This window comes from Cibotium barometz, chromosome 12 (assembly GCF_041138505.1).
Source record: "Cibotium barometz isolate CiBa-2024 chromosome 12, ASM4113850v1, whole genome shotgun sequence".
NCBI classification, from domain to species: Eukaryota; Viridiplantae; Streptophyta; class Polypodiopsida; order Cyatheales; family Cibotiaceae; genus Cibotium; species Cibotium barometz.
The window spans coordinates 13097439-13112125 of NC_141057.1; the positions used below are offsets into that span (position 1 = coordinate 13097439).

General features: G+C 46.1%; 1 pseudogene across 1 annotated transcript in view; it reads left to right on the forward strand.

Moving 5' to 3' along the window:
* The window catches only part of LOC147633076 (uncharacterized), a 76404-nt pseudogene that overhangs the window by 25911 nt on the left and 35806 nt on the right, over positions 1-14687 (forward strand). Inside the window, exons 2-3 of the transcript XR_015267080.1 lie at positions 5207-5351; positions 5519-5767. The product of XR_015267080.1 is annotated as an uncharacterized LOC147633076 (transcript). The remainder of the gene's footprint in view (positions 1-5206; positions 5352-5518; positions 5768-14687) is intronic.

The following is a 14687-nucleotide window of genomic DNA, read 5'->3' on the forward strand; positions in this document are numbered from 1 at the left end:
GCATGAAACAAAGCTCGGCATAGCCATAACATAATCCACTGTGCTAGCACCATATCTATGTGGAAAGCAAGTAAAACCAGCTACTGACGGAAACCTCTGCAAGCCATTAAGTATGGCCAACCCATGTGCAGTCCCCATATCTACCAAATATCTCCCATACTCTGTGCACTCCACATCCTGTGAGCGTCTGTCTAATCCCATATTCAGAGTGTCCAGCTCTCTCAGCATCTCCTCTGAGGTATCATAAAAGGCTGTCTGGCAGTTGCCCGTCCGGGCATTAAAGTCCCCTAACAGGATGATGTCTCCATCCCTAGAGAACTCCCATATGTCATCATCTAGCACAGAGAAAGGAGATTGCCCTCTAGGTGCTGCATATGTCGATGTACTAGGAGCAAAATAGCATATGGCAATATATAGGAATCTGCCTGTGTCGGCTCTCAGTCTCACCCACATTTATCTGGCCTGATCATCTCTCCGAACGATGTGTAGAAGCGGTTGCAGCTCCTCCCTGAAAAGAACTGCCACTCCCCCTGATCCTCTACTACTGTGTACCGATCTCGTCCCTACTCTGCAAGCTATCTCCCATCTGTATCCTGTCACCTGTGGCATCATCTGACTAGGGGCCTGGTGAGTCTCCGAGTAGAAGACGATATCTCTATCTCTGAAGCTGTCCTTAAAGGCACCTACATCAAGTCTGAGGGATCCATTGCAGTTCCAGGCTGCCAGCTTTAATTTGGTCCCATAGGTCTCGCACTGTCATGTAGAGCGTCGCTCCATGATGACCACCCTCCCTTCTCTATAAAATGCTATCTTTCCCTTTTCTCTTGCCGCCCTAATCTCTGGCATGACTCCCTTCATATGTGCAAGCTGTGAAAGAGTAAGATCGTCTCCAAGAAAAATACCTGTATTCTTTAAAGTGGGTCTCCTCTTCAAGAACTCCTCCTTCGCCTCAATAGAGGGGAAGCGAAGTATGAGAGCTCTTTCCTTTGATGTTTCCCCGTTGCCTCCGCTTTTTTTGCCCACTCTCCAGGCTTTTGCGTGTGCCGGACCGTCAATCCCCATCAACACCATAAGCTCTTTCACCTCCTCTTCAACTTTATCCGCGTCTTTAAGGCCGGTAATCCTCACATGCAAAGCACGTGTACGTCTTCGTTGTTCCTCTTCCAAAGTCATGTTAATGATTGTAGGTGTAGGGGTTGTTATCTCCTTACCTTTATCCTTCTTGGCGACCTCTATCCACTTCTCCACTTCCTCCATCTTCCTTTGAGTCTTGTTATCTCCTTACCTTTACCCTTCTTGGCGACCTCTATCCACTTCTCCACTTCCTTCATCTTCCTTTGAGTCTTGGTGATGACTTCCACCCATGAGGAAGTCTTTGCTTCGTGTTGCTTCTCTTCTTCCTTAATTGCCCGTACTTGTTCCTTGATAACCTTGAGCTCTTCTATCATGGATGGCTGAATTTCACCTTCTTCAAGTCCACCATTTGCCTTAGCCTCTGCAAGCTACCTCTGAAGAGCTGAAATTACGCCTTTGAGCGTGTTGACTTCCCCGTGAAGGTCTTTGACTTCTGCTATGAGGTCCTCCTCCTCCTCTTTCCACCGCTTACCCTCATTGAATACCATTTGGAGAAAGTTGGCTTTCTCTTTCCAAGGCGGGGAGGAGGGGAGGGAGAGATGTGATCAACGTGAGGGGGGGGGGGGGGGGGGGGGGGGGCGGTAGGCAGGCAGCAGGAGGGAGGGGCGAAGGGTAGGCAACGTGAGGGAGAGCGAATGGGGGGGCGTAGGCGGGAGGGGGGGGCAGGCAGGCAGGCAGCGGGAGAGAGAGCGAAGGGGGGCGAGGCAGGCAGCGGGAGAGAGAGCGAAGGGGGGCGAGGCAGGTAGCAGGAGGGGTAGGCGCAGTGGGAGAGGAGAGCGAAGGGGGCAGCGGGAGGGGGGGCGCAGCGCGGCGGGAGAAGAGAGCGAAGGGGGCAGCGGGAGGGGGGGGCGCATCGGCGGGAGAGGAGAGCGAAGGGCGCAGAGAGAGAGAGAGAGAGAGAGATGAAATGAAATGAAATGTTATATTAACGTCTTCAAAAGACCAAAGTGACGTATGAGACCAAAGTTAGTACCATGTGACATCTGATACACTGTCTGGAAAAGAAAAGAAAGAACTGAAGGTAAGTATCTAGTCCTACAATACATCAGTAGAGTAGGGAGCGTCCGGAAGCAGCAACTAGGGAGAGTGGGAAGCTAATGCTACTAGTCAAAATGGGATACATGAGTACATGGATACATGAATACATGAATATGGGGGAGTACAAAAGTGACAGTGAGTACAACAGTATATGGCTGGAGTCGTAATCATCCTAGGAGCTCTAGCATGGGTCTCTGCCGGATGGCCTGGATATCTGCCATAGTGAGATGCCTGGTCGGACGAGCCCGATGCCTCGCAATGATGCTCTGAATCCTCCGGTGTAGGCACCGTCTCCGATGTAAGGATCCGCGAACTGAGAGAGAGAGAGAGAGAGAGAGAGAGAGAGAGAGAGAGAGAGAGAGAGAGAGGCAATGGGCACCTTGAAGTTGTACAACAACCGACGGACGGGTGCACAAAGTCACGCGGGTCACGGCGTAGGTATGGTGCATAGGTACGAAGACGCGACGGGCGGCCCAAAACACGAGGGATTTTGAAAAAAAAGAAGCGTACGGAACCCTGGGCGATGCGAACCGGCTTCAACAAAAAAAAGGTACAAGTTGACCTGTTCCATACGACGTACGGATCTGTACTGTATGGACTTAATCTTTCCTTACCGGTACGGAATGCAACTATGCCTGACCAAGTGCTGTAGCCTGTGCAGTGTGACCTGTCCACCACCACCCACCTTCACGAGGCATGACTGCTGTCCAGACTCCAAGCCTATTGCCCAGTGCCAAGTCTCAAGGTAAGCCTAGCTGCCTAGGTGTTTTATGTTTCTAGAATCTATACTATTGTGTTTTATGTTTCTATACATTGTACAGTATACTATTAACTATACATAATACAGGCTGCTCTAGCCTATTGCCTTCAGCCTATATCAGGCTTTTTTTCCCATAACTAAAATGGGGATTTTATCACAACCTATGCAGGCAACAGGTTACAGGGTATTCTCTTGCTGATGGAATGTGGATTGTAGAGAGATGAATATGGGTGTTGTTTTCTAGCATTGAATCATTGTTTACATTGAATAATAATGAATCCAATGTGTTTTCTTATGAGGCATGTTTTTCAAGTATTCTGCCTGCTGAAATAAATAGGCTAAGTAGTAAGACCTAAACACTTATTTCTTGTACTACTGTACATTCTATATTAAAAAATATATATATTTTTGTATTTTTGTTTGAAACTTTTTTTTGCCATTTCAAAAAGTTATGAAACTTCTGAAACGTTTCTGAAACCCGTTTCAAATCAGGCGTTTCTGAAACTCCTGGTAACTATGGGCATATCCTCCTGGACCCTGCTAGCCTGGCGTGCCTACCAACGCCGCTCGGCTCTTGACGTCGGCCGCAGTCCCGCCTTGGGCCAACGGTCTACCACTCTTCTGCATTGGCCTCAGTTGGGGCTTGGTGCTTTGGTACATGGGAACCTGAGTCCTGCCGACCCCCTTGTGGACGGTCTGAATTGGGGGGGGGGGGGTGGTGCAACTGGGGGCAACCTCCTGGACCGCTGGTGAGGGCACACTCTAGCAAGGTGTCCCATCTGGTGACCGATGAAACATTGGCCTAGGAGGCCATAGTACTCCACTCTCTGCAAAATCAGGTCGCCCTACAGACCAGGGAGCGAAATGATGTGAGGCACTGAGTCTGGGGAGGCGATGAAGGGATGGAATCCCAACCATCCGTGCAAGAACCAAAGCGATGGTTGGGGGGGGGTGTGTTCTATAACCCTCCTGTTAGCACCACCTATCAACTAGAGGAGAAGAAGGTACTCCTTGAGACCTGGAAAGCAAACTATCATAGGAAAGCCTGAGACGCCAGCGAAAGGATCTGATGCTGGGTCGAAGTTGTGTTGCCACCTCGCAAAGAAGGCTTGGGCCGTACGTAGTGCGACGGGGCTCAGCTTCATGACTCTGTCCAAAGCTGCAGGTGAATCGAACTGAATGGGTAGTAGCCATGCCCAAGAGGATGAATGTCTGTGATCTTTCCGGGTGCGCTGAGAAGGCTTGCCTGTAACAGATCCCTACACCTTTTAAGCCGTGTCTGAACACGTTTCATGACTTTTATGACATTATTTTTGGGTTTGCAAAAGGCTGGGCGGCTGGAGCTATTTGGACAAGGACTTTGGTATAAATAAGAACCCTTACTCCCCATTCTGCATATCTTCTCTACAAGTCTTTCTAAGAAGCCAAGGGAGAGAAGATCCACTCAAGGAAGTAGCAGAATTCAGTTAGACCAGTGGTAGAGTTAACGCACCTTGCAGATGTCATTGTAAATATTCATTTATACTCAATTAGTTAATATATGCAATAGTTTAGGTTGGTTCCACTGTCATGTCTCTTCTTCTCTTCCTATTCTCTGTATCTATCAGTTTCATGCGTATTAGTGGTCGGTCTAAACTAGCATGCTTCCGTTTGTGTACATCTGACAAATAAGTAAACTTTCCATTAGTATATATAGACTTTATGGTACTCAACTTTACAGCTCTGAGCATCTTGAGAATTTTACAGCATGAGATTCCTCTAATTTTGTGGTATTTGAGACAAATGCTGGTGTTACCTAATGAGGTTGATAAACTTTGGTGGTTATGTAGCTTAAGGGCTCAAGACTTTTAAGTCAAGCTTTTTTCTTTGACGGTCCTTCAGCCCAAGTGTTATAAAGTTTAGATCACCTGATTGAAGTCTATGATTCAAAGTAAAGGTTCAGGAAGTGGTGGCCAAGATGTGTGAACGTGGCTTATATTGAGAACCAAGGTTTACAATGTCTGGGGCCTCAATGCTCTGGGTTTATGGATGAAGAGCATCCATGAACCACCTCTCACCTTACTAAGTTGTCTTTCTGGTGTGGCTTTGTACATTGTCCTTTTAGTTCTCCACAATTGTATTGGACTGCTGGTTTCTGAAATGGAGTTCTGAGTTTTACAGCTGTAGTCTGAAGTAAACTTAATAGTTTTCCACATTTGCGTTGGGCTGCTGGTTTCTGAAATGGATTCTGAAGGTTTAGAGCTGTAGTCTGAAGTAAACTCTAAATTTTTGCAGGTAACTTCTAGACTGGAAGCAAAATCTGCAGAAAAGCCTTGGGATATGCTGCAAATAATAAGTAGATTTCCAGCTATTAATCAAGCCTCAATGCGATTTGCTGAAACTGCATCTTCTTTTGGGCACGGATTGTCAACCTTGCTTGGTGAGCTTCTCTTTGGAAGTTTTTTTTTGGGGGCTGGCAGGCTTTTGCCTGAGTGGTTAGCTCACGACCCATCCTAGCCAAGAGGTCGTGAGTTCAAACCCCGACACCTTGCAGTGTCCATGGAAATGCAGACAGACAAAACTAATACAAGCATGTGACCATTGCAGATGAAGGTGTTAATCTCGATGCTAACTCCGGAGGTCCATCATCACAAAAGAAAAGCACATCAGTTTTTTTATCTTCTTCAAAGGGTGATCAGATTAGAGACACACCCCCTTCAACAGCCAGCAATTCGGATTTGTCTATGACACACAATATTACATTGGAAAAAGCAACATCAATTCTCAACTCCACAAGCATGGCATTGGCAGAATTTAGGCAACGTTTTTTGGTGCTCCACCACTTTTATGGCAGGGGTGAGTCAACTCGTCCAATAAATTGCCCAAGAAGTTTTTTGCTACATAAGTACAAACTCTTGATGGAATTTATGATAGTTGTTGTGTCTGCAGCTAAAGTTCTTTGCTATTTGAGCAAAGGCTTCTAAAACAATGAAGGTAGAGGAGTGAGACGTACATGCATATATGATAGTGCTTATTTAGATTTGTTCCTAAACCTGTAGAATTAGTTAAATGTAGGGAAAATTTTAGGCATTTTCTGGAAAGCAAACTAGCTGCATTTCATTGCTAGTGGCAAGCTGTGGGTGGTGTAAAGTTTTTTCTCTTTCAACCCCCCCCCCCCCCCCCCCCCCCAAAATCCGCTCAACTCATTGACAAGGTAGCATGGGAATAATCTCCCTCCACACCCTTGAAGTGGGAGTGCAGATCCCAATGGATGCTTCACGGAGATTTCAGCCTTGAAATCTGAAATTTGTGCTTCGCTAGTCCCTGTTATAAGCATGTCATCTACATACAAGATGACTATGAGAATATCGGCACCGGTTTTCTTCACATACAATGTGCTTTCAGCTGGACTATTCACATAACCTTGGCTGGTTAGATGAGCATGTATTTTATCATACCAAGCTCTTGGAGCTTGCTTTAACCCATACAATGCTTTGTGTAACCTGCATACTTTATGTTCCTCACCAAGAACTACAAAACCAATGGGTTGACTTACATATACTTCCTCCTGTAAATCCCCATTTAAGAATGCAATTTTGATGTCCAATTGATGCACTTTCAATCCTTTATGTGCAGCCAATGCAACTTCTTCCATAGAAGGGGCTGAATTGCTGGCTGTTCCACATGTTCTACGTGAGGATTTTCTTGTGTAGGGGCTGGGTGATCTGAATCCCCCCTAATTGCAATGGGTAATATCCCATCAAACATGTCCTGTATGCTTGTATCATGACTTTTATACAAGCTGTACATGGGCTGTACTGAATTTTCAGCAAATACCACATCTCTACTGACAAAAATCGTGCGTGCTGTTGGATTATAAAGACGGTATTCTTTGCTCTCATTGCTGTAGCCCACAAAAATGCATTTCATTGCTTTATCATCTAGCTTTGTTCGGAGTTGTTCTGGCACATGTGCATATGCCAAACACCCAAATGTACGCACATAATCCACTTTTGGCTTTCAGCTATACCAAGCCTCAAATGGTGTTATGGTTTTCAAAGCTTTTGTTGGACACCTGTTCAACACGTGAGTTGCACAAATTATAGCTTCCATCTAAAAATTGTGAGGCAACTTGTGTGCTTTCACCATGCATCTTGCCATCTCCATGAGAGATCTGTTTTTCCTCTCAACTACACCATTTTGCTGCGGTGTATAAGGCACCGTACATTGGTGTTTGGTGCCCTTTTGAAGCATTTAATCGTTGAATGCATTTGACATGTATTCTCCACCTCTATCTAAGCGGAGTGTTTGGACTTTACATCCATACATATTTTCAGCCATTGCTACAAAGTGTCGAAAGCATTTAAACACCTCTGCTTTTGCTTTCAAGGGGTAAATCCAAGCAAACCTGGAGTAGTCATCAATGAATGTGACGAAATAAAGATGCCCCCCCATGGATGGTGTCCGCATTGGACCACATACATCATTGTGTATGAGCTATAATTTACTTTCAGCTCTAACAGCTCCATCCTTGGGGAATGGTTTTCGATGCATCTTTCCCAAAATACACCCCTCACATACATCATTGTGTATGAGCTATAATTTACTTTCAGCCCTAACAGCTCCATCCTTGGGGAATGGTTTTCGATGCATCTTTCCCAAAATGCAGCCCTCACATACATCATTGTGTATGAGCTATAATATACTTTCAGCTCTAACAGCTCCATCCTTGGGGAATGGTTTTCGATGCATCTTTCCCAAAATACATCCCTCACATACATGTCTTGTTGGAGACTCAAGAGGCGGCATATTATCAACTTTTACTACTAATAAGCAGCAAACTCGTGCAACAAAAATAGAATGTTTCTAGCAGTAAAAATGCCCCGACATCTACATGCTTCCGCAAAAGCATCAAACTCCGAAAATTTACATGCCCAAAACGAGCATGCCATAGCTATGCATCATGCATAGCAGGAGTGTGGGCAGCAACTGTATTTGCATCATAAGTACGCTTGTCATAGCTGTCCAGCTTATACAAGCCTTTGTATCGTGTTCCGAAAGTGACTATTTCATAACAGAGCAGATTTTTCTTTATCCTTGGAACATACAACACATTTGTCATACATATATTGGCACCATTGGCTGCAACAAGTATGACATTGCCAATTCCCTTTACTAGATATGTGGTATGATCTGCACATGATACAGTGTGGCCATTTGAAGCATAAACCAAGATACATCTTTGCATGAAGTGATGTGGCTCGAAGCACCACTATCAAAATACCATGAGGCATCCTGTTTGTCAGATGCAATACAGGACATATCATTGTCTAAAGCACTTGGTGTGTCACTAGTGCATGTGACCAAAAAAGTGTACTCTTCCTGAATTACATTAGCGGATTGTTATGCTTTGTCATCAGAAGAGTCTGCTACTGCATTGCCTGCATCTTTCTTTTTCTCTTTTGCAATCCGCTTTCTACATTCATTGATGTAGTGGCCAAGCTTATGGCAGTAGTGACATTTGCCCTTCTTTTTAGGCTTGTTTGCATCCCCTTTGTCAGACTTTTCACCACCAGAAGAGGGCTGTCCATGACCAGCCTTACTAGACTATTGTCCCCCATGCTTAAAGCTCTTTGCTTTACCCTTCTCCTTGGCTGTAAATGCCTTGTCTCCACCACGGTTGCTAGATAGGTTTGCTCTTGTTTGCTCTTCCTGCAAGAGTAAACCCACCAGATCTTCAAAAGTGACGGGATCACCACCTCCTCTCATAGAGAGGTTGAGAGAGGTGTGAAATCCCAAGTAGGAAGGTGGTAAAGAATGAAGAGTGTTGGTGACCAGTTGTCTGTCTGGGATAACCTCATCAATGTTGAGCAATTGTTCCTGCAAATCTTTCACTTTGGTGAGATGATCTGACATGGAGTCACCTTCATCCATAGAAAGAAGATTCAATTTCCTCCTCAAGTAAGCAACTCTTGTCTCGTTGCGTACCTGATACATTGCTTCCAATGTGTCCCATGCAAGCTTCGATGTCTTGCAAGACCGAATGTGTGGAAAAATAGACCTTTTCACTGAAAGGGCTATTAAGGACATGGCCTGTGCATCCCTAGAGTCCCATCTCTTTTGCTCTTGTGTGGGAGTAGGTTCTACCTTAGGAGCTCTTTGAGCACCTCCCCTTTGAGGTGTTGCTGGCTGTATGGTAAGTGAACGTGTGTTGTCACCACACACGATGCCCCAAAGCCCTGTGGTGGCTACTAGCAAATTACGGATCATGAAACTCCAGAGAGAGTAGTTTGATCCATCCAACTTGTCCTCCTGGGTGAGCACACCAAATACATCTGTAGCATTTTGAGCCATGTCGACAAAATACACTTGCAGGCAAACCAAGCACCAATGTGCACTGCTAGGCAACCAAATGTCATGTGCAAATTTTTGTCTGCAACTTGAAGCAAGTATAAACCTGCACCAAATTGTCCAATTACACACAATGTGTATACATATGTGACAAATCACTGTTGTAATCCCCAATTACATGCTCCAAACTGAAAAGCCGTAATTTTTATGCACTGCAATTGCTTCAATGTGCAGTTAATTGCCCAATTTTCACAAAAGCCCCAAATTTTTGCACCTAGAAGAGGCTTAATTTGCTGATTTTGAACTTAATTTGAAAAACCCCCAAATTCCAACCAAAACAGCGTGTTCAATTCTTGGCAATTCTGCATCAAATTGAGAAGTCTGCTTACGGTGCTTCCTGCAATTTTCCATGCAAAGGGGATTTTTGCCAAACCCCCAAAATTCTCTGAACCTACACCAGAATGTTTGCAACAAATATATATATAGATATATTTTTGTTATTTGAAATACTAGCAAGTGACCTGCGTGAGATGACCTGGTACAGAGAAGCCGAGATCATTCATGGGAGGTGCGTACCCAGCTGCTGGCGATGGGGTGGACGTAGAGCAAGTGACGGGTGGAGAGCAAGCGTTGGGTGGGTACCCGGCTTCTTTGATCCGGGCACCCAGGCCGTGGAGTGGGCGACGCCCCGGTCACGCTCGAAAAACTGGAGCTGGGACGGTGACGGCGGGAGAACCAGACCGGAGGTGTGACGAACGGAGGTGGCACCGTCGACGGAGATAGGCGGACTTGGGCTCTAGCCGCCTCGCGTGCTACGAGCGCTGCCATTGGGCTGACAGGCAGCGAGCCGTGGACGCAGACGCGGCTAGATGGATTGCGTTGATGGAAGGTAGTGCCGGATGGACTGCGTCGACGGGAAGACTATTGGATGGACTGCGTCGGACAGGAAGACTGCCGGACGGACTGTAGCGACGGAAAAACGTAGGATTTTTGAAGAAACCCGATGCTAGAAACTGCATGGGCAGAGGGGGCAGCCCAGCTCTGATACCACTTGTTGGGGAACTGACACACTCACACATAGCAATGCTTCTTGCAAATTAGGGTTAGATGCAGGGAGAAGAAGCTCACACAGAAGAGAGAAGAAACTTGTTGGGGAGCTCTGATACCACTTGTTGGGGAACTCACACACTCACACATAGCAATGCTTCTTGCAGATTAGGGTTAGATGCAGGGAGAAGAAGCTCACACAGAAGAGAGAAGAAAGAAAGAAGAAAGAAAGCTGTATTAACGTCTACTAGAGGCCGAACTCGACCTATGAGACAAATCAATGTACAACTGTCAATGTCTTCTAGATGTCCAGAAAAAAAAAGGACAAAATGAACAAGAAATAAAGTATGAAAGTACTGAGCTAGTGGGGGGGTGTGATGGATGGAGCACTACTACTAGAGGCTCAGTATGCAACCTATATGCGTAGGGTATACAAGAATGCAATGCAGATCTGTCTAGCTCCAACCAGTACCATAATGGGGGTGTAATATGTGATGCATAGGCGATGGTGAGGCAAAAATACCTCGGAGCATGATCTCCGGGTGTGAGTGTAAGTGAGCTAGCTACTCCTAGATATGGTGCTGATGTCGAGCCCGTATCTCTGTGATCTCCCTTTGATGTAGTCTGGGAGTCTAGTAGCTTGGTACTCTCGGTCTCCGTCTGGTTCGGAGGTCCACAGCGCGCTAAAGTGTAACCCCCTCCTGTGTCAGGGTAGGCACTAGGATAGATCTCTGGAAGAAATCAGTGAGCTGGAGCTGGAGCTGTCGCCCACCTCTCCCTGTGGTATGAGTTCATATTAGTCTCTCTGTGGCGCTGTGTCTCTAACAAGAACTGGCCAAATCTGCGCTGGTCTGCGGACTCCATGATCTGGCGGAGTGAGGGATGTCCACTGAAGATGGTGGTGTATCTCTCTCTAATGACACTATATGCTTTGCATCTGCTTACATAATGTTCCTCACTCTCAACCTCCTCTTGGCATAGTCTGCATAGCTTCTCTGCTTTGGGGATCCATGCTGCCCTACCTGCCTCAATCTCAAGCTGGTGTGATGACACTCTGCTCTGGGGATCCGTGCTGCCCTACTTGCCTCAATCTCAAGCTGGTGTGAGAGAGAGAGAGAGAGCTAGACATTGATCACAAAATGCATGTCAACCCTTGCATGTGAGTCACATCCATATAATATAGAAGTACAAAAGTTATATGGATAGAGTGTCCTTTCACACTTGATATCCAAGGGGAAAAACCACATGGGAAAAAGTGCCCTTGGTTAAGCCATGTTCACACGTAGCACTACCATAAGTAAGCATATGCCTACACCTACTTCACCCCTATTGTGTTGGTCACCATATCGGATAGTCCGCCTGGAGCTTGGACTTTGCCTGCCACAGACTTATACAAAGTATATATCCCCCACTGCATATCCTTAGGTAAAGGGCCTATGAGCACTAATGATACCATGGTCATACAGTGCCATGGAAAAAGTGCCATGGAAAAACTAAAAAAGAACTGAAAACTGAAGCATGACTCTATAAGCCTCCTGATCGGAGATATGGCTATGGTGATGGCACACCATGTCGTCGTAGAATCTCATTTACCTGTGTCTGTATGGTGGAGATCCTCGGTGCTCTGGGTTGGGGGTGCTTGGCACATAGGATGGAGTAGGCCTTCCCTCTTAGGACTCCTCTGTGGGATGCAAATATGGCCCATGTGTACGGATGGTATGAGCTGATGTTGATGTGGCAGTGTCAGTGCGGGTGGCTGATGTGGATGCTCGTGCCGTGAAGAAATCAGTGATGGATTTCTAGACGTCTTGTATGGGCTGGCATTGGCTCTCAGCATGTCCTCTCAATACTCTGTCCCTATGTCATCTGAGCTCTATCAAGTACATCCCGAGACACCTTTAATCCTCATACTGCATCACCCATGCCAATGGCCTGAAATCCTCTCGGGTGAAATCTCCCCCGTTTCTCATAATACTCTGGGCATCTGAACATATAGTGAGGCTCGTCCCCTACCTCCCCTATGGTGCATACTTTGCATAGCCGCTTCTCTCATGGGATGTTCTTAGCTCTCCGAGTCTCTACACGAAGGCGGTGGGAGGATACTCTTGAGCTTACCAATCGCAATGTGCATAGCATGTGACATGTGGATCTGCATGTACCTCGGGATCTCAAAGAATCTCCTTGTAGAACTCACGTTTCCTCCCTATCTGTGATGATGACACCCAAGTCTGATGTATGTGTAGGCCGAGTAGATCCAACCGGATGATCCGGTTGATCTCCTTGTTTTGGTAAGGTGGTGGCCATCTTCTCCCGCGAGATGGAGGGCAGTCTGGCCTGTCTCTCCCACTCCCTCTCCCTCTCCCTTATGATACAACTGCATAGATCTTGGTCCCCAAATGATTGCTCCATACATAGCTGTTGGGCGCACTAAGGTGTCAAAGAAACATCACTTATTGTAGGGTTCCCTAGAAGCAGTCTCTCTCCAAATGGGCCAGGTAGGCATGCCCTTGTGCTAACCTGTCATTGGCAGAAGTTGTCATTGTCACCATTTGGTCCATCTCCATTTCTGGAGCCACTTCTATGGGACTGTCACTCCATAGAGCGGTCAGATTTGTACCATGTTCACATGTGGCCAAGCCAGTGTCCCATGTGAAAGGGTCCGTTATCTTGTGTCACATGGACGAGAACCAATTTCGTGCCACCCGTGTGTGACCAGTATTGTGCCATATGGACGGGAGCTTGTTTGCTGCCACCCGTGTATGACCATTATCCATGGGATTGTCACTCCATGGTAGGACTGATATTTGTGCCGACCTTGTCTATGGGATTGTCACTACATAGGAAGGGCCGTGCCAGAATGTGTGTTTTGGCTATGGGACTATCACTCCATAGGAAAACTAGGACTTCACATTTCTGTCGCGCTAGTTTTGTGCCCGACAAGAAATCCTTGTACAAGTTTCATGAAAGGGAGATTTCGTCCATTAAATGTGCACATGCATTTATGTTTGTATGCATAAACTTGTTTTCGCATGACTTGTTTTCGTGTGTTTGCTTGCTATGACGTGCCAGTACACTGGACGAGGACGCCCCCAGTGTACCGTGGGTGTGCTGTCTTCTAACGAGGAGTTGTGGCGTGTGAACAGGTGGTAAGTATTGCCCTTTTTGGCCTTTTCAAACGTAAAATTCATAAAGTCATGTAAACCTTAATGTTTATAAGGTTGGATGTTCACACACATTTAAAATTTTGTCCGGACACTTTCTAGTGTGGGTGCCCATGAGCTAACCTTTGAGTAAGATTTAATAATATTTAAAGCATCTATTGCATGGGCAACTTTTCTTTCCCCACACGTGGAAGGTATTGAGGGGGGTGGTTGATGAAAGGGAGGCGACTACAGAATTGGTGGTTGATGAAAGGGAGGCGACTACAGAATTGGGGGAAAAAGTTGATTTTTGGCTGCTGTTTTTGCACCTGCCTGCTGTCCTTGTGCTCGTCTACTGTTCTTGTACCTTGCTATAGCATCAGCACCCGGTTGCCAGAATTAGTACCTGCCTGCCAGTATGTACCCGGCTGCCAACCTTGTACCTGCTTGCCAGTACTGTACCCGGCTGCTAGCACTGTACCTGGCTGCAGTACTGTACCCGGCTGCCAACATTGTACCTGGCCACAGTACTGTACCTGCCTACCAGCACCTGTACCCGACTGTCAGTATCTGTACTTGGTCTGCAACACCTATACCCGCCTGCTGAATACCTGATTACAGCCCTACAACACATGATTATTACTAATCTGCAATTACCACGACTGTACTTGTTGATTGTCACCTTTGTACCGGTTGGCTGCCCTATTGGTACCTGCTGTTTGCACTCATTAGGAGTACAACAAAAAGGGAATAGTCTTCTCTAGTGAGATTTGAATTAAAACCTTTGCCAGGTATTTGTTTCTATATTTTATTTCCAATTCAGATAAAAATTAAAGTTAAATGTTGTTTTTACAAGCGATCAAAAAGGTGCTTGGGAGAAGTATCTTCCACTTGTAGAGTTTGCCTACAATAACACGGTACATGCCTCCACAGGAAAGGCCCCGTTTGAGATTATTTATGTTGGTAGAGTGGTCTTGCCACCCATCCTTCGTACAAAGGATGAGATTTTTGCAGCCGATGAGTTTGTGTGTGACTTGGATGTAGCCTTTGCTCAGGTGAGGACAGCCATTGCAAGGTCACAAGACAAGCATAAGAGGGCTGCCGACAAGCATAGAAGGGACATGCAAGTCAAGGAAGGTGATTGGGTATTGCTGAAATTTGAGAAAGCTAGGCTTCGGAAGAGGCCAGGACGAGAGGGATCATATCCAAAGCTTTCTACTTGATATTATGGACCCTTT